Source organism: Mustela putorius, unplaced genomic scaffold (genome assembly GCF_011764305.1).
Source record: "Mustela putorius furo isolate JIRA1106 unplaced genomic scaffold, ASM1176430v1.1 tig00003983_pilon_pilon_pilon, whole genome shotgun sequence".
In the NCBI taxonomy this organism is placed as follows: Eukaryota; Metazoa; Chordata; class Mammalia; order Carnivora; family Mustelidae; genus Mustela; species Mustela putorius.
Window position 1 is genome coordinate 8,319,439 of NW_025422123.1, and position 20,064 is coordinate 8,339,502.

General features: G+C 53.9%; 1 protein-coding gene across 3 annotated transcripts in view; it reads left to right on the top strand.

Annotated features, from left to right (window-relative positions):
- Positions 1-5,667: 5,667 nt before the first annotated feature.
- Positions 5,668-20,064, top strand: part of FOXP4 (forkhead box P4) — a 51,433-nt gene continuing 37,036 nt past the window's right edge. For all 3 annotated transcript variants that reach the window (XM_013062421.2, XM_045071015.1, XM_045071016.1), the window contains exon 1: positions 5,668-5,803. The gene's annotated coding sequence lies outside the window, so the exon portion shown is untranslated. The remainder of the gene's footprint in view (positions 5,804-20,064) is intronic.

Below are 20,064 nucleotides of genomic sequence, written 5' to 3' on the forward strand. Positions count from 1 at the left end.
CTCTGCCAGACCCTCCTTTCTCTCAGAAGAAATATACTAAGCACCTTGCTTCAGGAGTTCAGACCAGAAAGTACCAGAATTAGGATTAAAATTAGGGTCTTCACAAGGAGGGAAATCATGGGGGTAGATCCGGAAGGATGAAGGGAGAGGGGTTCTTTCCTGTGTGCCTGCTCCTTGGCTTTTCCTTATCCCCAGGCATACCTCCTCTTCCATGGAAGGCTGGGTGCCTGCCTAGGGGACGCAGAAGGGCACTGGGTGGGTGTGCTCTACCCTTCCCTCCATCTTTAGGTGTGTCTGCTATCTCCCATCATGGAAATCCCTCCACAAAGAACTCTCACTAGACCCAAAGACTCTGTGTTCTAATTGATGGGAAATTGTTCATTGCTTCTCAAGTTATTGTTCATTTCCTGATCCTTAATGACTGATTTTCCACCAACCAGCCTAGAGTCCCATGTCCACTACCCCATGGACCAAACCAGAGTCTCTGAGTCCCTAGAAATGACTGCAGGGGACCCTGCAAATATCTCCCAGGACCCAGGCACTCAGCCAACTTGGCACCAAATAGGGCAACTGAGCCCCACCCCCAGTCCTGAGTGCCTTCTGCCCCATAGCCCCCTGGGACAGCTCCCCACAGTGCATGGTCCTCTACTTGGGGCAATATGGTAACCTGATAAGCTTCCCCCAGTGCTAAGAGCCTCCCTTAAAGGGGGGGCATCTAGAGAGCATCTTGAGGGTTCCTGGCACAGTTCATTAAGATATCAACCCTTAATGAAATATTTCTTTGTTTAGATCATCATTTATCTTGGGGAACAGGGGCCTTTGTGGCCAAGGAAAAGGCTGCCCCTTTACAATCCCTCCACCACCTCCACCCAACACAGCGCCCCCCCAGCCCAACCAGGGGTCTGTCAGAGTCTGAAAGACTGGGAAGTAGGGTGGGGAGGAGCATTTGGGGAAAGGGGAGGGGAGAAGATTCCAGAGTGGAAGAATCACAGGGGGAAAGGGGGACAACTTGATTGAGCAGGAGGCAAAGGAGGAGAGAGAAACAGAGACCTGGGGTGGGAGGGGTGGGAAGGTGCACACAGAAGGAAGCCCACTACAGTGTGACCACAATAGCCAAAGTTCAGAAACAACCCAACTGTCCATCACAGGGAGGCTGGGCAAAGAAACCAGGGCACTCTGATATAGTACAATGCCCTCCACCAGCCTTTTCAATGATTGACCTAGAGATACATGTAGTAAGCCTAAGATAATCGCCCCAGCATGAAATAAACACCAAGAACAAAAAGTAAAAAAAAGCAAGGAGCAGAAAGATCCCTTCTATTTAAAATTTCAAGACACCCAAGTGACAACTTACTTGGAGGGCTACCTATCAGCTGCAAGAAACTGGCTGCCTCTGGCATGGGGATGTTGGAGAAAGTGGAAGGAATAGGGAGAGGTCCTCAACCATATCAGCAACAATGTTGATGCTTATACAGCAACTCAATTCATTTCACAAAGGGAACACACTCTTGCAACCAACTCCCAAATTCAAAACTCAGAACATTCCCAGACACCCCCAAGAGCCTCCACTTACTCTCTCTCAGTCATGGCCCCTAAGGTCCAATGCTAGAACCAGTTTTTTGTTTTGTTTTGTTATTTTTGTTTTTTAATATTTAATTTTTTGACAGAGAGAGAGATCAAAAGTAGGCGGGGGTGGGGTGGGGGGGATGGGGGTGGGGTGGGGGGGTGGGGGGGTGCAGGGTCCCCGCTGAAGAGAGAGCCCCATGCAGGGTTCTATCCCAGGAACCTGAGATCATGACCTGAGCCGAGCAGAGGCTTAACTCACTGAGTTTTTGAATTTCAGAGAAATGGAATCTTTCTGGGTGCTTTCTCATGTCATGAGTTTATGCTCAACATTGCGTGTGTGAAATTTCTCCATGTTGCTGTGCATGGCAACAGTTGGTCCATTCTCACTGACAAGTACTAGCTCTTGTACACGAAGACCATGATTTGTTCCCTTATTGCACTGCTCATGGCTATTCTGCATGGTACTGTGGAGAACATTCCAGTGTATGTCTTCTGGTGAACACACATATGTCTGAGTTTTAGGACTGGAGCTGCTGTGTTATACTGGAAAGTTCTATTCCTTAATAAGGCCAAAACAAAGTTCTGAGAACAAAAAAGTAAGAGTCAAACAATCAGATGAATGGAAATATAAACTATCTGAACCTAGATGTATGGGATTGAGGAGATTAATGTTTTTGGACATGCCCCCATACCTCCCAGGCCTGGAAGGAGGAATAAGCTCACCCAGTAGTTCACTTCACCCCACCACAGGGCAGCAGCTGACCCTGGCGAGGAGCCTATGGAGCAGGAAGACCTGGGAGCACTTCCTTGATACACCACCTCCAAGCTGTGTGACCTGAAGCGGGTTGCCTGACCTCTCTGAGCATCAGGTTCCCCATTACAAAATGAGAAGAGTGACCATGTCTAGGGCGATAAGCTCAAAGACCCATGAGAGTCAAGTGCCTGGAGCAGAGCAAGCTGAATAAGTATCTGCTGCATTTGTGTTTAGGGTCTGCATTTCTGTGAGGTCAGTTTTCCTCATTTTTAGGTGAGGAAACCAGGGTTTACAAAAGGGAATAGGAGCATGTCTGGAAATCTAGATGATTTGTCAGTGCTTTTTCCTCCCAGCCACCTAAGGAACCATTCTCCCAGTGTTGTGGAGGAGGAAAGTCAGGGTCAGACAGCATGTAACTTGCCCAGGTCACACTGCTGGTAAAGGTCAGAAGCTAAAGCTCAACCCAGGGCTGCCTCATGCCAGCCCCTGTGCAGTTGACAATGGCCTTCCCAGCAGGGCTAGGCCGTGGGCTCTCATTCTCACCATAGTTAATGCCCCAGCCCCTTTGAAGGGGACCCTCCTGCCAATTCCGGATCACCTCCACCTCGGGAGCCAAGGGCCACTCTTAAACCTTCTCACAAAGCCCTTGTACCAGAAGGAAGAGCTTCGGAGGGGCTGAGTTGATTTTGGGGTGTTTGTTCGGTACATTTCTTTGGTGAGGCCTTGTTTTCCTCACCAAAATGCTATTTTTAGGTGAGGATCAGGGTCTTTTGCCTCTCTTATACTCCCCCTCTGTGACTCCAGGGTGCTGGAAACTGAGCTGGCTTGACCTGTAACCTGAAATGAAAGCCAAAGCATTTCCCAGGGAGCCCCCTTTGGGCAAGAGAGCCCCTGTGGGAGGTACAGAGGACAGGGAAAGGACTGGGGGGGGGGGTGCTGAGCGTCAGCCAGAAAAGAGATGGAGGAGCCTGTTCCACCTCCCCTCTGCAAAAATTCCTTCTTTTGTACTGAAAGTCCACCCTGAGCCTCTGCAGGAAGGATGGGAAGGAGGCCTGAGGGGCATGGCCACGGCTCAGTTGGACTGACACAAGGACCGGCCAGCTCCAGGCCAGGCCCAGACCTGTCCACCCCGCCCGACTCCCATCAGAGCTGACTCTCCATGGAAGCTAAACTGGATCACGTGGCTAAGGGCCTCCTTTCTTCCAGACCGCACTCCTCTTCAGGTAAGCTACTAGCAGAGCTGCTTTAGAAACTTCCGTGATGTTCTTCCACCTCCTCACTGAAGTGGCTCTGGTCAGAATCCTGCTTCACCACTTAATAGCTCTGTAAGCCTGGGCAAGTGACTCAATCTTCCTGTGCCTCAGCTTTCTTTTCTGTGAAATGGACATAATGGTACTCTCCACCTCATCAGGTTCTTGTGAAGATGAAGTACGGTGTCTGCCTGACCTGAACCTTAGCTTTGTTATTCCTTACTGCTACTCCTATTACTACCCTGGGAGGGACACTGTGGAGAGTCACATAAATGCCACTTAGAATCCGCCCTACAATTTCCCACCTAGATACCTGAAGGGTTCCAGAAGGATCTAATTCTGCCTGTCATACCCACCTAGTAGGGCAAAAACAGAAGATCCAGACCGGGATGGGGTATCACTAACTGTACAACTACTTTTGACTATTTGTGCCTGCCGAAAAGGGATGGAATAATTGATGAAAACTGACCCAAAAGGGAGCCTCCTCTCTTAGGTTCCTGTCCTTCCAAGCCCTATTGGAAAGACCTCTTCCAAAAGATCCTTCTCTCTCCAAGCAACATGCCTGACTCAAGCTAAGCACCCCCAGCTCACACTCCACGGGGGCACCAACGCGTCTGCCCCACCTTCTCCTGCCTCAGGTGCTCTGGCCAGAAAAGCTTTCAGGATCCACTGCCTTCCTGCCCTCCTCCCACAGCAGGGCCCTCAGGGTATTCCTTTAAGATCTGGGGCGGGGGGGGGGTGTCTTTCACTTCTCCCCACCTGTAACACACGGAGACAGACAGATGTTTTGGTAAGTAGAGGTTTTATTCAGGTTTCCAGGGGTATCTGAGTAGGGGCGTCTGCTACCAACATACCCCTCCGCCTTGGAACTCGGGCCTTTCCCCATCCGGACTCCCCCATCCGGACTCCCCCACCCCCGCCTCCGCCCCAACCCAACCCAAGCCACTGCCACTATCCCTCCCAGCCCCCAGGCAAAGACATTGAGTTTTGTTTGCTATCCGATTTGTCCGGATAATTGCCTCGACTTTGCACTTCGCTTTGCCCGCGTGTATCCGGCTTTGGGCCCCTTCTTCACCGGTTCGCAGAGCACTTTCTGGGAAATTCCCCTTCCGGTAAGGGAGTCAGCGCGCGCCCGGGGTGAGGGTTCACAATGCCCAGAAGAAGCCTCCCCACCTCCCCCACCCCCGATTCAGAAAGCTCACCCCCAGCCCCCACGCAGTGGGGATCAGAGGGAAGCAAGGAAGTACTCGGGCCCGACACCGGCTCCGGGATCAGGGCCCCCGGCCACTCCCCGCGCCGAGCGCAGCCCGCCGGGAACCAATGAACCGTGTGGGAGCAGGGCTCGGCCGTACCTCCAGACTCCGGGGAAAAGCTGGGGTTTGCAGAGCGCGCCACAGGATTCGCGAGGGCAGGGAGAATCCCTGGGGTCTTTCCACCTCCCCTTTCTCAGGTCCGCAGCCCCGTGTCTTCTTCCCAAGCCCCCACTTTTCTTCCCCTAAAGTTCGGTCCACGTGGTCTTCTCTCGCTCGCCGCGGCGGCCTGGCCCGGTGAAAGCGGCTGCACCTGCTTTAGGCGAATTATGGTAGCGCTAGAAGTTGGTCTCCCCTCCCTCCACCGCTCGCTCGCTCGCTCGCTCGCTCGCTCGCTCCCTCCTCCCCGGCTCTCTCCGCGCGCTCCCTCCTTCCCCTTCCAGCCCGCGTCCCCCGCCCCCTCCCGCCCCGCCCGCGCGCCGCCCGCTCGCAGCCACTCGCATTCCGGGCTCAGTCGCAGCCCCTCGGAGTCCGGAGCCGGCCGCCCCTGCGGACCGGACAGCGCGACCGGCTGCCGGGACGGAGCCCCCAGCCCGCGAGGAGGGCGCGGCGCAGGCGGCGGCGGCGCGGCGGGGAGGAGCCCGGGCCGGAACCAGGGCTGGGCCGGGGGCGGGGACGCCGGGGTCCCGGAGCCCCGGAGCCGGAGCGAGCGAACAAGCGTCGCGGGAGCACCGGGAAGAAGGAGCACCGCCGCCGGAGCGAGCCGAGCTGCCCACAAAGTGCGATGCCCCGGCGGGGCTAGGGCGCGCGGCGGCCGGCGCGGCGCGGCGCGGAGGGAAGACGCCCGGGAGCTGCGCGGCGCCGGGAGGCGCGGAGGGGCAGCCCCAGCGGGCGGCGGCGGGCCCGGGCTGCGACCCGAGCGAGCCCCATGCCCCGCGCGGGCTGACGGGCCGGAGCCCGCACGGAGCGGCCGGGCCGGACAGGTAGGTGGCGGGCCGAGCCCGGGGACGCGAGTGGGGGCTGGGCCGGCGACCAGACCAACTCCCAAGCTCGCGCACTCTCTCGGCCGCTCGCTGGCTCACTTTGTGTTTGCAAACTGCCCGCCGGAGCCGCGCCGGGCGCCGGGAGGAGCCGGGCCCAGGCCGGCGCACTTTGTTCCAGCCGGGGCCGGCTGCGGCGCCCTGACCCCGCGCCGCCACCACACCCCGCCCCCGGCCTGGGCCCCCGTGGCCCACAGCCGCCTTGGGAACAGGTGGGGGCTACGGCGGGGCGGCGGGAGGTGGGGGCAGCCGGAGGTCGGCGGGGAGGGGGGGTTGGAAAGGCTACTAAGGCCCGCCCTTCCCCCAGAATCTGGGCCCCGCCCCCTCCCGGCCTGGCGGCAGGGAGTGGGGTGTAAGGGGGCGCGACCCCCCCACCCGGCCCCCGCCCGAGTCAAACAAAGAGTACTTCTCGGCCCGGACTTTCCTGAGCTGGGGAGGGAAGTGGTGGCTCGCGCTCCCCCAACCCAACCCCAGTCTGTCCAGGATTCCCCGAGACGCGCCGGAGGCAGATGGGGGGGGGGCAGCGGTCGCACCCGCCGCGTCGCCTCTGGTGAGAGGGGGACTTGTTTTGCTGGGCTCGCGCCTTGGAGGTTCCGGGGCCAGTCAACCCGGTCCCCCCATGGCTCGGCCAGCTCGCAGATAGAGCGGAAAACTTCTTGGGGACTTAAGAGCGTCTGGAAACGGCGCCTGTGCTGGAGGGCGGGGGACGGACCCGGCGGATACCTTTATTCACTGCATTTGGGGAGAGCCACCCCCACCCCCAACCGCCTCACCATTTTGGGGGGGAAAGGGTGGGCAGCAGCAGGGTTCCGAGGCCCCCAGGGAAGAGGGTTCCCGAGTAACCAAGCAGGACGCCCCTCAGACTGCCGACCCCAGTGTCTCCTCCCGACGGCCCCCCACGGACACCTCTCTGACCGGCAGTCACCCCGGCGGCGCTCCGACCCCGCGCTCCGCGTCAACTCCAGACTAACTTGGGGCTGAGCCCGGGCAAAGCCTGTGGCGCTAGAATGTGGGGCGCCCTGAGCGACCCGGAGTCCCGGCCTCCCCGGCAAAGGACCGTGTGATTTCGCGGGACGCGGATTCTGAGACAGAGGCCCTAACGGCTGCGGATGCCTTCCTACAACTGGGGCGACCTCGTGAACACGGCCGCGTCCCTCCCGGACCCTCTAGGTTGTAGGGAAGATGATACGGGAACAAGGAGACCCTGAGCCTATAGAGCGCCCGGCTCAAACCTTGGCAGTCCAGCTTCTCTTGTCAACCCCGCCTGGCTGATTTCCTCGGTCCCTCCGCGTCTGGGGTTTAAGGCGTCTGGAGATCACCTTGTTTCTCGCACCCCAACACCGGATCTCCCTGCAGACTGGCCTCGGAGTCTGGAGCAGGGGTTCAGATGGGGGGATGAAAGAGCAAACCCGAGTCTGAAGCTGTCATCCCTGCAGTTCCTGAGAAAGCCCAGGAGCATTTTGGCCAATGCGGGTTTTTACAGCATCTTCATCCCCCTTTTCAAGCACCGCCTGGATTGTCCCAGGGCGAACTGTGTTGGGTCTGGGATTGAGGGCCCCGGGAGTAAAGCTTGAAGGATAGCAGGGGTTGTGTCAGAGACTGGCCAGGGTGTGCCCCCATCTCCCACGCAGAAAGAAGGTGCAACAGGACCGCTAAAAGGCCTGTAGAAGTGGGAGGGTCTGACCAGTCCCACCCGAGAGGGCAGTGGGTAACCCAGACTCGACACTGAGAATGTGAACCCAGAAACTCACTTTCAGCAGAGAACCAGGACTAAACGATTCTAGCGCCAGGCATTTTAAGCCCCTGACTTCTGGTGAGCCAGCGGGTGGTCACAGGGGCCGGAAAGGCAGGGATGGCCGCATCTCAGCTGCCCAAATGAGAGACACACTTGCTTCAGACAGCCCTTGCCTCAGACAGTCCCCACGCAAATAGGCAGAAAATTGCTTCGGGGAATGGGAGGTCTGCAGGCTTGTTTTGTTTTGTTTTAAACTTGAGAAACTTTGTCTTGCCTGGGTTCTGGGGTTCTTTGTCACCTGGCAGGCTGGAGGAAGGGCCCAGGACTGCTTTAGGCACCTGGATGGCTGGCTTGCTCTGGCTGTTTTAGATCTGAGCCTCTCAAAAGCGGGGATGTGCCTCGGGAAGGGGGGACGGGGAGCACTCCCTGTCTGGTGTTGCTCCCACTTTTGTCAGCCAGGCAAGGTAGCATGGGGAGGAGAGGGTGCTGTGGGGGCGCAGTCCCCCAAACATACCCAGGACCCCAGTAGGATGGGACTCTGCTCCCAGACCCTCAGCCTACTACCTTACCCTGATCCCAACCTTAGCCCTGAGTTAGGGGAGACTATGGGAACCGTCCCTCTTGGCACTAAGCCATTGGGTGTCTGGGTGGGGTTTTCTATCCTTCTCCCAGTCCTGGGCAGGTTTCCCAGGAGTTATGGAGTTGGGGAACCCCTGAGCCCTGGGGAGAGAAAGGCCTGACACCAACGCTGGGGAATGCCAGGGGTAGGGCAGGTTGGGCCCTTCTCCAACCTAGACACTGATACCCCCACCCCCTTTCCCCTGCCTTTGGCCAGAAACTTCCTTTCTGGCTGCCAGCAGGTAGGTCCCTTCTTGCCAGGAATGTGCATATCCTGCTGGGCCCCTACTCCAAACACACTTCTTCCTTGGCCGGGGTGGGAGAGAAGGCAGCGGGACTTGGTGGTGGTGGTTGGGGGGGCTTCCTTTGATCAATAATTCCCCCAAGTGTTTGCCGAGCCCCCCTACCCCCCCCACCCCCGCTTGTCTGTGTGGGCAGGTCCCCTGCTGGGCACTAGAGAGCCCTAGCAAGAGGCTCTGATCCTCTGTTGCCCAGGTAGGAGAGACAGACAAGATGTCACATCAGGGAGAAGAGAGTGGGAGCAGGGTGTCTGTTTCAGAGGGAGAAGTGTGAGCTGTGATGGAAAGGACAGGTCATCTCTAGAAGGCCCTGGTGCTCTGCCACACCTGGCCTAGCCGTACCCTCTCTCCCGACATCCTAACCCTTCTCTGTGCCCCTGCCTCGGTAGTTTGCCTGTCTTTCCAGCTGAAAGGCAAACCCCCCACGTCTATCCCCAGCGCAATGACTTTACTTTCCTGATAGCACAAAGCGTGCAAAATAATTTCTTCTACCCACGGAGTTCCACACAGCGTCTCTTCATGATCTTTCTACTCTCCCAGCTTCCCCAGAACCCAGACCCCGCAGGTGCTACTTTTGACAGGATTTCACTGGCCAAAGTGGTTTCCTTGGACTTGGTTCCAGAACTCTGGAGCCCGGGGCAAGGAACTCTAGCCAGCCCAAGGCAGAACATGGGTTAGGGTGGAAAAGGCTTTGGACCCCACCAGCCATGATGGGACTCTGGGTGAACTTAATTAAGCTCTTGGAACCTCAATTTTCCTCTGTGTAAAATGGGTCAATAATAACCACCTTAGAGAGTCCATTTGGGAGTTGAATGTAAGGTACCTAGCGCTGACCGAGGAGTGGTTTTTATTATGAGACTCTGAGCATTGCCAGGACGCACGCTGGACTGAATGTTGGAAATGCTTGCGTTTGAACTTCCATTTCACAAGCTGGGGGCAAATGAAGCCCAGAGAGAAGAAGCAACTTGTCTGGTTACACAGCCAGTCAGTGGGAGAGCTGGGGCTAAAATGTGGGGCTCCTAACTCGAACTGGGCTTGAGCCTCTGCTGTGGGGCAGGGAGAAAGGAGGGGACAGAAGGGCTTCTCAGCTCCTGCCCTCGCTCCTTTACAGACTCAGGCCTGAGCTGCCCCCTCTGCACTCCCGGTGAGAAGGCTGTGTTTTCTCCTCCTGCCTTCCCTTTAAGGGGGGGGTCTAGGTTCAGAACCTGGCATTTCCCACCTCCACGTGACTTTGGAACGATGCAGTCATATGTTACCCCCCCAAACACACACACACACACCACCCTTTTAAGATGCTCATGGAGACAAAAGAAAATGCAAGGGATAATTCCCCAGAGTGTAGAGAAGGAAAATGGCTGGCACCACCTCCAGAAAGGGAGACTTCTGGGGTTTGGAACCCCAGGCTACACAGTCTTAGAGCAATTCGGGACCTACCTGTGGATGGATCATCTCAAAGAAGAAAAAAAATACTCGACTTCAGCCTATAAGTTCCTGGCTTTTTCAGCATTGCCTTTCTGGATTCTACAGGAATGGATCCCTTCACCCAGTCCCGCCATGGGTGATCGTGGAATGATAGCAGGAACCATTTACTTCCAAGCCCTATGGCTGCCCATACAGTGGTCTGGTGAGATGGCACCCAGTGGGCCCCTCATGGAGCCTGGACTCAGGGCACACCTGCCTGAGCTAGAAATGGAGAGCTCCCAGCAGGGAAAGTGCATGCATCAAAATGTCCTGTGCCCCAAGGGGGCCATCCAGGCCTGAGCATGGCATCAAAATGTCCTGTGCCTCAAGGGGGCCATCCAGGTCTGGGCATGGCGGATGTTCTTCCTTTCCTTGATCCCCATCCCAGGCCTCCTCCTTTCGGGTCTTTGCCAGGCTGTCCCTCACTCCAGTGCAGCCCCGCACCCTCTCCCCACCCTGGCCAGAGCCATGCAACCTGTGTCCAGAATCCTGGTAGCTCTGCTGACCTCATAGGTCCCAGTCCTCTACCTACTTGGAGCCTCCAGAGCTGGGGCCTGAGGCGCACTGGGCTCATTGGTAGTGCTGATAGAGGTAGCTAGGGTTTTCTCCCACTCCCAGCTGATTCCAATGAAACCTGACCTGGGCTACCTTGCAAAATGGGGGCAGGGTGGATAGGGACTAGATGGTGGGTTTTCCTCACACATAAGAGTGGAATGTGTGGAGTAGCGACCCTTTGGCATTTGTTCAAGGTAGTCAGGGTCAGCAGGTAGAAGTTACCTAGAATTCTCACCAGCAGCAGAGGAGGGACAAAGGACAGCAATTTAAGGGCAGGGTGACTAGGAATGGAGACCAGGAGGACTGCTGTCCAAGCCAAAAACATTGTGGAGCGCTTAGTGTGTGCTGTGGCAAACATGAGGGTTGGGGGAAGAGCTTTAATAAGAGGTGACTGGATTGCAACTTGGACAATCAGAAATGGAGCAAACACCCTAGGCTGATCTTTCAGATAGCCCTGGAAGCAGGGCTCTGGTGTGACGCTGGGGGGCCGTGTTAACCGGATGCCTCTGCTGGCCTGGGAGGGCCCTCATGAGGTCTGTGCTGTGGGAAGGGAAACTGGGGGGCGGTGGGCGAGTGGGCTCCCGTTCTGGGCTCCTCAACCCGATGAGCTCCCTCGAATTGAGCTGCGCAGCTCTGGAGCCCACACTTCCGGGAGACCTAGGCTGAAAGAAATTGGTCCCAAAAAAGGGTAGTGGTGTACTTCCTGCTTTCCTTCAGGGGTTCCCGTGCCAGATGTGCATCTGCACCCTGCGAGGAAGGGTGTGCCGGCTGGGGAGAATATTGGGTAGAGATTGAACGGCAGGATTTACGGGAGACCCAGGGAGTGGCTGCAGCTGTAAGCGTTTAGGGAGCAAAGCGCTCAGCGTGGAGAAGCTCCCTATCTTTTCAAGGCTTCCCATATCACTGGATCAGAGCAGGAGGTGCTTGCGAAGGTCGGATCTTAAGGATGCAGAGTTGGTCGACTTAGGGGAAGCCTCCAGAATCTACCCCCCGGGAGAACCAGGGCTACTGGCCTTCCCTCCCAGCTCAGCGCACTTGCCCAGGGTTGCTTGCCTCGCCAGCATTGCCCGGAGCCTCTTCGAGCACATCCGTGCAAGTTACAGGAAGCTCCTTAATCTCTGAGCTCCGGGATGCTGCACTACGGCCAGAGCGCCGGAGATACAGCCTGGAACTCGGGACCCACTCCGCCCCGGGGTCTAGGGAATGTTGAAAGAGGGGGCTGCTGGTCCTTTAGCCAGCGGGAGGGCCGCCTCCTCCCCGAGGGCTGCACTCCTCTCACTTGGGGCTGACCTCGCAGGTCTGGGTGGTAAACAAGGTCTGGATTCACTGACCAGGGTCACCCGTACGCCCGCTGCTACCAACTTCCTAATCCCGTGTAAGACCTTAGCCATGGCCCACTTCTTTCTGGGCCAAGGTTTTCCTAACTGCACAACTGGGAACACAGGCAGTCTCTTCTCCCAGGCTTCCCTGGGCCGAAGCTCCGCGTTGGGCATCAGGCGGAAAGAGAACCGGAAGGTCTCCGCGCACTCTCTCTTTGTTCACCGCGGCGGGAGCCTCCTGCCTCCGCGGCTCCTTCCCGAAAGGGGCGCTGTGGAGTGCGGGGCAGGCGGCCCGCGGCCCAGGCAAGGTTCCTCCCTTCCCAATTAGGCAGCGGAGCCTGATTAAAAGGGGGTGCTGCCCGCCCCCTCCTGCCCGATCTACATCGACGAGATTTCCCTTCATCAGAATCTCACATCCTCCAGAAATTAATTTGATGCCTCTTGTTATCAATTAATTGAATCTCGTTGGGAGAGAGAGCTCAGCGAGGCGGGCCGCGGCTTGGCCCTGGTGTGCCGCTGGTCTGCCCTCCCCCTCACATCAGGACAGCCTCACCCCCTCCCCATTTCTCTTGTTTCTGCCTTGCTAATAATTCCACTTATTTTCTAAAATATAGCCACCGCTGTGAATCCTTTTGCCCAGTTTGGCTTGGATGGGTCCCCATGGATGGGGCACTGCCTGGGATTTACCCTTCCTGAGCTGAGGAGGGGGCCATGTGGGGGTTCCTCTCCCCTGGGCCCTCTTCCATCCCTCTGTAAATCAACAGCGCTGGGGAATTTGGCCCTGACCCTGACCATGTGTACTCCAGGGGCTGCTGGTGAGAAACTTGGAGAGGAGGACTGGGGGAGGCAGAGCTAGGGACGGATGGCAAGGATCCTCCCCCACTAGACACACACACCCTAGTTGGAGGAGGCGATACTGGAGGGCCAGGCTAGGGGCCTGTCCGCCAGCAGGATTTTGTCCTTGTGAAAGTTTCATCTTTTTTAGAGGAGGTGATTAGGAGCTGTTGCCCCTGCCAGGGCTGATCTGCTCAGTGAAGGGGCAGTGGGCACAGATGTGTGGTACCTCCTAGCCGCCCAAGAGCAAAGTTGGGCATCTGCAGGAACAAGAAGGTAAATGAGAGATGAAGGAGGAAGGTTCTAGAAGACATCCCAATCTGGGAGGGGGATGTGGCCGATACAGGGTACAACTAAGTGGTTACCAGACCCTGACTTGGGAGCTGTGCTTTGCTGTTCCACATACCTTCCCTTGTCCTGCTCCTCAGGACAGCCCTGGGAGATTGTCCAGGTGATGATCTGTATTACTCTCAATTAATGGTGAGGGACCCAGGCCTGGAGAGGTCATGTAACTTGCCCTGGGTCACACAGCTAACTGAAACATGCTTCTCTGGAATGCTGGCCATAAGGGCTGAGGTCACAAATTGACCAACTTCACCCTTTAGGCGTTTTGTTGATGCACACAAAGCTTATTACAAGGGTATGTACGTTTCACACAGATATCCCCACTTTGGCTTCTTTTGAAACACCCAGACCCCGTCACTCTCAGCTTGCATTTCTGCATGTGGTAAGGACACACTGGGATTGAGTGTCCCGTGCTCCTCACCTGGCCTTCTAGGTGACAGGCCTAGCCCCCAAGGGCATTTTGGGTAGTAATTCTGTCTTGGAGATTTCACCTGTCCTCTGTACTCTCCAAGGAGGAACTCTGGGGAAAGGGGGGTGGCCTGAGAGACTCTTCAAGGCCTTTACTAGAGCTCAGAGAAGACCTTTAAGGACACTGCGACCCCACGTGAATTCCCACACAACTTTTCAAAACTGGTGTGGGGGGGATAATTGTCCCTTGGAGCCTGTCCTAAGCTGAAACCAGCCCATCCCTGCCCAGGTGAGCCTCTCTGTGAAAGTGGTCAGCCTCTTACCTGTCTCCCAAACTTACTTACTTTTTGTGGGGGAAGGGAGAGACTTTCTCCCAAGAATAAAACCTCAGTTGGCAACAAGAGAGGAACTGGGCAGAAGTCACCTTTCTGAAACTCATTTTGGAACAGGGCAAGAGGGTGCTGATGCTTATATATTCAGATGTGGGTGTGTTCTGGATGCCCCTTGAGTTGGTCCCGAAGATCCCTGTAAATGCCACATGTGAACATCATCGGGGAGACAGAGAGAGGGCCCAGGGCTGGTCAGGCAGGTGGGGCGGGAGGCAGTCAGGGACCCCAGGAAGGGCCAGATCCCATGGTGTGTCCCAGGTTGGCTGAAGCCCCTCCTTTGCACACGGGAGCCCCCTGGTGCCAAGGGCACTACCAGAACCAGGCTCCAGATGGCCACTCAAGCCCTGGATGAGTCGCCCCCACCCCTTAACCAGCGCCCCCCCCCCCCACATAACACGTCACTATTTAATTAGCCGTCTCTGATTAACCAAACTTGGCATTCGGCTTCTCTTGCCCTCATCTTTCCCAGCTCCGAATCAATGGCTTTGATATGCTAATTAGGGAGTAATTTAATTTCAAAAGGCCGCAATTAACAAGGGTGTTGTGGACATGCTGTAGTTAAGCGGAGTAATCTAATTTGCATTAGTAACAAGCAGGGACTAATTAGAAGCTTAATTAGACACTTAGATGGCTCTTATGTTTACTTTCTTAATGAGATGGAGTGGGATCTTTGGTTCTCTTTCCTTTTTCTTTCTTTCTTTCTTTCTTTTTTTTTAATTGTTAATTCTTCCTCTTGGTGTGGTTCTAGGAAGGAGTGTTGAGGGAGGCCACCTTGCTAGGGCCTGGTGGGAACATTTTAGGGCCTGAGTGGGTGTAAAGGACACTGTGGGGGGCGGGCAGTGGTGAGGAAAGGTTCAGATTCCAGGGAGATTCCAGAATGACTGCCCTCCGGGCCTTAATGACCTCTGAGGTGGGATTCAGGAGAAGAGCACTGATTTGGGAGTCAGGAGAGCTATAGGGTTTCTGTTGGGCTCAGCCTCCTAGCAGCCAGGTGACCTTGTCAAGTCAGTAGGCATCCTCTAAGTGTCCTTCCCTCTTTATCTGTCAAATGAACACCAGGTTGTGTGCAGAAGAGTGAAGGGGGGCAGTGTATGGGAAAGGGCTTCAAGGAGAATGGTTGTTATTAAAATAAAATATAGTTACAAACTGTGTGCCCAGGTTTCTCTTCCTTGTGACTCAGCTTAGAAGTCACCTCCCACCAGAAGAGCCTTCCCAGAGTGTCCACATTCCCTCTAGGCACCCACAGCCAGCCCGCCGGTGTCAACGTAACATAACATTTGTAAAGTTGTGCACCATAAAGAGTAGAGGCTCTCGACCCTGGCTGCAATTGAAGTGTAAGATTTTATTTTTTTATTTACTTGAGAGAGAGAGAGGGAAGGAGCACTAGTGGGAAGAAGAGCAGAAGCAGAGGGAGAAGATGACTGCCCACTGAACAGGGAGCTCCCATGCAGGGCTCAATCCCAGGACCCTGAGATCATGACCTAAGCTGAAGGCAGACGCTTAACCTGCTGAGGCATCCAGGCACCGCTGCAATTGACATTTAGAATACTTGGACAAGATTTTTAAATTATCCGTGCCTGGGTCCTACTCCCCAGAGTCCAATTTATTTGACGCAGGGTGCAGCCTAAGTATTGGGTATTTTTCTTAACACTGTGTTTGTCTGGGTGTCTGTCTTTCTCTTTCACCAACATGTAAGCCTCCCAACAGCAGGGGCTGTGTTTTGTTCCCTCTTTATGCCCAGAGCCCTGTGTTCAGTATTAGTTGCAGGCAGAGGCCCACGAGCCTGCTGTGTACCCTCTGGTGGGTGTGTAAACTCACCCAGGTTTGACAGCATCTGCAGTGTTGCTTTTTGAAAGCCTTATGCAGGATCTGAGAATCTTCTGGAAACAGACCTGAGGAGAATGGAGGGAAAATGCTAAAAAGGTGAGGGGCTCATGAGTCCTCGAGGATGTGGGTACATTGTCGAATGGAGGATAAAATTGGTACAAATTTTATGGATATCAATTAGGGAATAAATGTATTAACAGCCTTAAAATTACACAGTTCTAAAAAAAAAAAAACACAGTTCTACCTAAACACGTATGTTTTTTTTTTTTTTTAAGATTTTATTTATTTATTTGACAGAGAGATCACAAGTAGGCAGAGAGACAGAGAGAGATGAGGAGAAGCAGGATCCCTGCTGAGCAGAGAGCCCGATGCGGGACTCGATCCCAGCCCCTGGGATCATGACCTGAGCCGAAGGCAGAGGCTTAAACCACTGAGCCACCTAGGCACCCTCTAAACATGTATCTTAAGCATATAGTTAGAAAGGTCGAGTATTGCTTTCCTATAAGGGTGTTTATTGCAGCATTGTAGTTTAAAAAAAAAAAAAGGTATAGTCGGGATGTCCAACTCTAGGGGATTGGTTAAATAAATTCTGGAACGTGCAGCCCATTTGAGCAACTATGTGACCACTAAAAACTGTTGCTTAAAATATTTGATGTCATGTGGAAATGGTTATGATAGTAAGTGGTGAGTGGAAAAATAGGAAAGTTCAAACCATGTACAGATTATGACCCCAATTTCACTTTTTAAATATTTATATGCCAAAGAGAGTGAAAATGAACTGACTGGAAGGGGGTGGATCCCAAAGGCTAGCTTTCTGGGTGGCACAATTATGGGTATTACTTTTTTTTCTTTATACTTTTTTTTTTCTCTTCAAAATTTTCTGCCAAGGTGTCTGTTACTTTTAAGATTAAAAAATGGAGTTACTTGAAACTTGGGAGAGAACTTGAAGCAGCACAGAATGGTGGTTCACCTTCCAAGTCAGGGACTTGTTGTCGCCTTTTGTTTATTTATTTATTTTTAATTGATGTTATTTACTTATTTGAGAGACCGGAGAACGCATGTGTTCCTGGGGACAAAGGGGCAGAGGGAGAAGCAGGCTCCCTGCTGAGCAAGGAGCCCCACACAGCTCCAACCCCAGACCCTGAGGTCATGACCTGAGCCGAAGGCAGACACTTAACTGACTGAGTCACCCAGGCATCCTTATTGCCACCTTTTAGAGAGGCGGGTCCTCACCCTGCCACTTGCCCTAAGTTCCTCAGGCTCTGAAATTTTGTGTGGCAAGGCCTTGAATGGTCCCTAACATCAGGGCGTGTGGCTGCTAATGTGTCATTTCGGGAGAATCTTGGGAGTACAGAGGGAAGCCTAGGTGCCTGCCTCTGACCCACACAAAGGAGAGTCCCAAAGTACAGGGACAACGTGGGCTTAGAGAGGGATTAAGCTTTTTCTGGAACTCAAGAGAGCCCCATCTTCCTGGGGCAAGACACTGTAGGCGTAATCAGAAAGCCAGATACGATGTGACTCACATCACCCTGCTCTGGTTTAGGGACTCACTTTGGAGCTAGAGACATCCTAACCTGTGGGTCCTGCCTCACTTTCTGCAAATGCCGAACCAAGGGCTGTGATGAGAGGATAATAGGATCACAAACCCTAGCCCACTCAGATTTGAGGTATAGCAGGACTTTCTGGGCTCCCATAATCATAGTAACCGCCCTTCTCTGAATGGCTTTTTCATGCAGTGTATTCTGTTTGCTATCACAGCAGCCCTGTTTGCAATCACGGCAACCCTGAAAGGAAGGTTTATTGGTATTAGTCCCATAAGACAAATAAGGTCACCAAGGCTCAGCCTGGTGACCTCACTGCTCAGTGCTCTCCATACAGAGATAAAAGACCAGAAATTGGTCCACAGGTAGGATGGCAAATGAGTGTGGCTGGCTAAGGAGGGCCAAGGCCCAAAACGGCTGCTGCCCAAATCCTCACCTCTGCTGGTAGCCTGAGTCAGTGTTCCTTTGGGGCCTGAGGTGAACCAGGGAGGGGGGATCCCCACACCTTTGGAGGACAGGTTGGGAAGCATTCTTCTGTTACTTGTGATGTCGGTGTTTATTGCTCTGGAAAGCCCTCTGCTTTATGTCCCTGACACAGGTAAGATCTGATAGCAGGACAGCTAGAAAGATAGGGAAAGAAAATAGAAAGAAATAGAAAGAAAAAGAAAATGCATCTTCGTGCTCTGTTCTCTCTGGTACCCACATCTTTTTATGGAATCTAGCAATGTGTCCATTTCAGAGACTTTTAGCTCTGGAAAAGTCTGAAAGCAGCAACCTCTCATAAAATATGGGCCTTTGCCCGAGCTGTTTGCCCTGAATTCAGTGTACATTTTACCTGGCCAGCATCTAATCACCTTTCATCTCTGAACATAAATGCCATTTCCTTGAAGAGAAGGGAAGGCACTCCCACCCCCTCCCCCCATTAAGCTAGAGTCCCCTGCTTATTCCCTGTACTCACATTTGATGGAACCTACTTTCTTTATGTGAACTTATCTACTTATTTGGGTCCTTATTTATCATTTGCCTCCCCTCACGGGAACCACGAGCTCCAGCACATTAGGGCCTGGGCCCTGTTCTGCTGGGGTCGGCCCACACACATAGCCTGGCACACTGTACATGCTTAAGTTTCCGGGGGACCAGTGAATGGACGAGGGTCACTGCTGGTGCTATACGCTTTTGGCTGTCCACTGGAGGAGAGAGAAGCATGACTTTGTTCACGGCCAAAACTCTACTAGTGGCTAATTTTTCAAAAAGACCATGCCGGATTTACCCAGTGAAAAGGGGTTGGGGTGAACAGGACCCCCCCCACCCCCGTTATTATAAATTACCCTCAAAGTATCTAGGGCACTGCTGCACTGGTTTGTTCAAGATTTGGATACCAGCAGAGGGTAGGGACCAAATTCCGGTGTCTTGCAGTCCTGCAAGATAGATCCTCAGGGTTTGTCTTTTTTTTTTTTTTCTTTTAAGATTTTATTTATTTATTTGACAGAGAGATCACAAGCAGACGGAGAGGCAGGCAGAGAGCCTAATGCGGGGGCTCAATCCCAGGACCCCGAGATCATGGCCTAGGCCAAAGGCAGAGGCTTAACCCACTGAGCCACCCGCCCCCCCCCTTTTTTTTTAAAGTAAGCTCCGTGCCCACTGTGAGACTTGAATTCACCACCCTGAGATCAAGAGTTGCATGCTTTACCAACCAGGCTAGCTAGGCGCCACCCCCCACCTCCCTGTTGTCTGTCTTAATCAGGCACTAAATCCATGTTGAATGAATAAATGGCCTTGGACATGGATCATCTCATTTTGGCCACGAGGCAGCTCATAAACTAAAGTCAGTGGTCATCACTGAGGAGACCTGTGGTCTTGGATGAGCAGCACTAACATCACTTGGGAACTTTTTAGAAAAGAAGATTCTCAGACCTACTGAATCAGAAACTCCAGGCCTCAGGCCCAGCAGTCTGTGTTCCGACAAGCCCTCCAAGGGCATTCTGATGCATTCAAGTTTGAGATCCTCCGGCTTAAGGTTTCGGCCCATTTTGTTCTCCCTTTGACAAAAGCTTCATCTGTCTTTTTTTGCAGTTGGCTTCCTGAGCTTTCTTGGAAGTCGACAGGGCTATACTATTATACTATATAATATATATGTGTATATATATTATAAATAGTATATATGTGTATATGTACATATACATATACATATACATATACACATATATATTATAAATAGATAATCTAGTATCCCCCATCATGCGGAGGAGAAAAAGGGGTAATGAACTTGGGCCCAAGTGCCCCGGCAAGTTGGTGACAGACCGGGGCCTAGATGCCACGTTTCCCAACTTTAAGGCTCAGTTTCTCGGCTCTCCCTGACCAAGATTGTGGGTTTGCGGAGGGCTGGAAACTGTGACTACTTGTTTCAACTTGAACCACCACCCTTGCTGGGGGTGTGGGTTACCTGTGGTCACGCCCCCACGGGCCTTGCTCTGGTTAGAGCTGGGGTGCAGCAGCTGTCCAGCTGCGGTGCTGCACGTGTGTGCTAGGGGCTGCCCCGCCCCCGCCACCCCCTCCCCGCGGGTAAACTCCGGGCATCCATCAGTCTGTTAATTGCGCTAATTAGAGATCGCGGAGGTGTTAATTGGAAAACCCTGGTATTGTGCCTGTTTGGGGAAGAAAACGTCAATAAAAATTAATTGATGAGTTGGCAGGGCGGGCGGCGCAGGTTCACGGCGAGGCGCAGGGTGTCGTGGCAAATGTTACGGCTCAGATTAAGCGATTGTTAATTAAAAAGCTACGGTAATTAATACTCCCTACACCATATGTGCCCGCGGAAAAGGCACAAAGGTTCTTCAGCGTGTGGGGGTCCCCGCCCCTCTTCCTCTCACCCA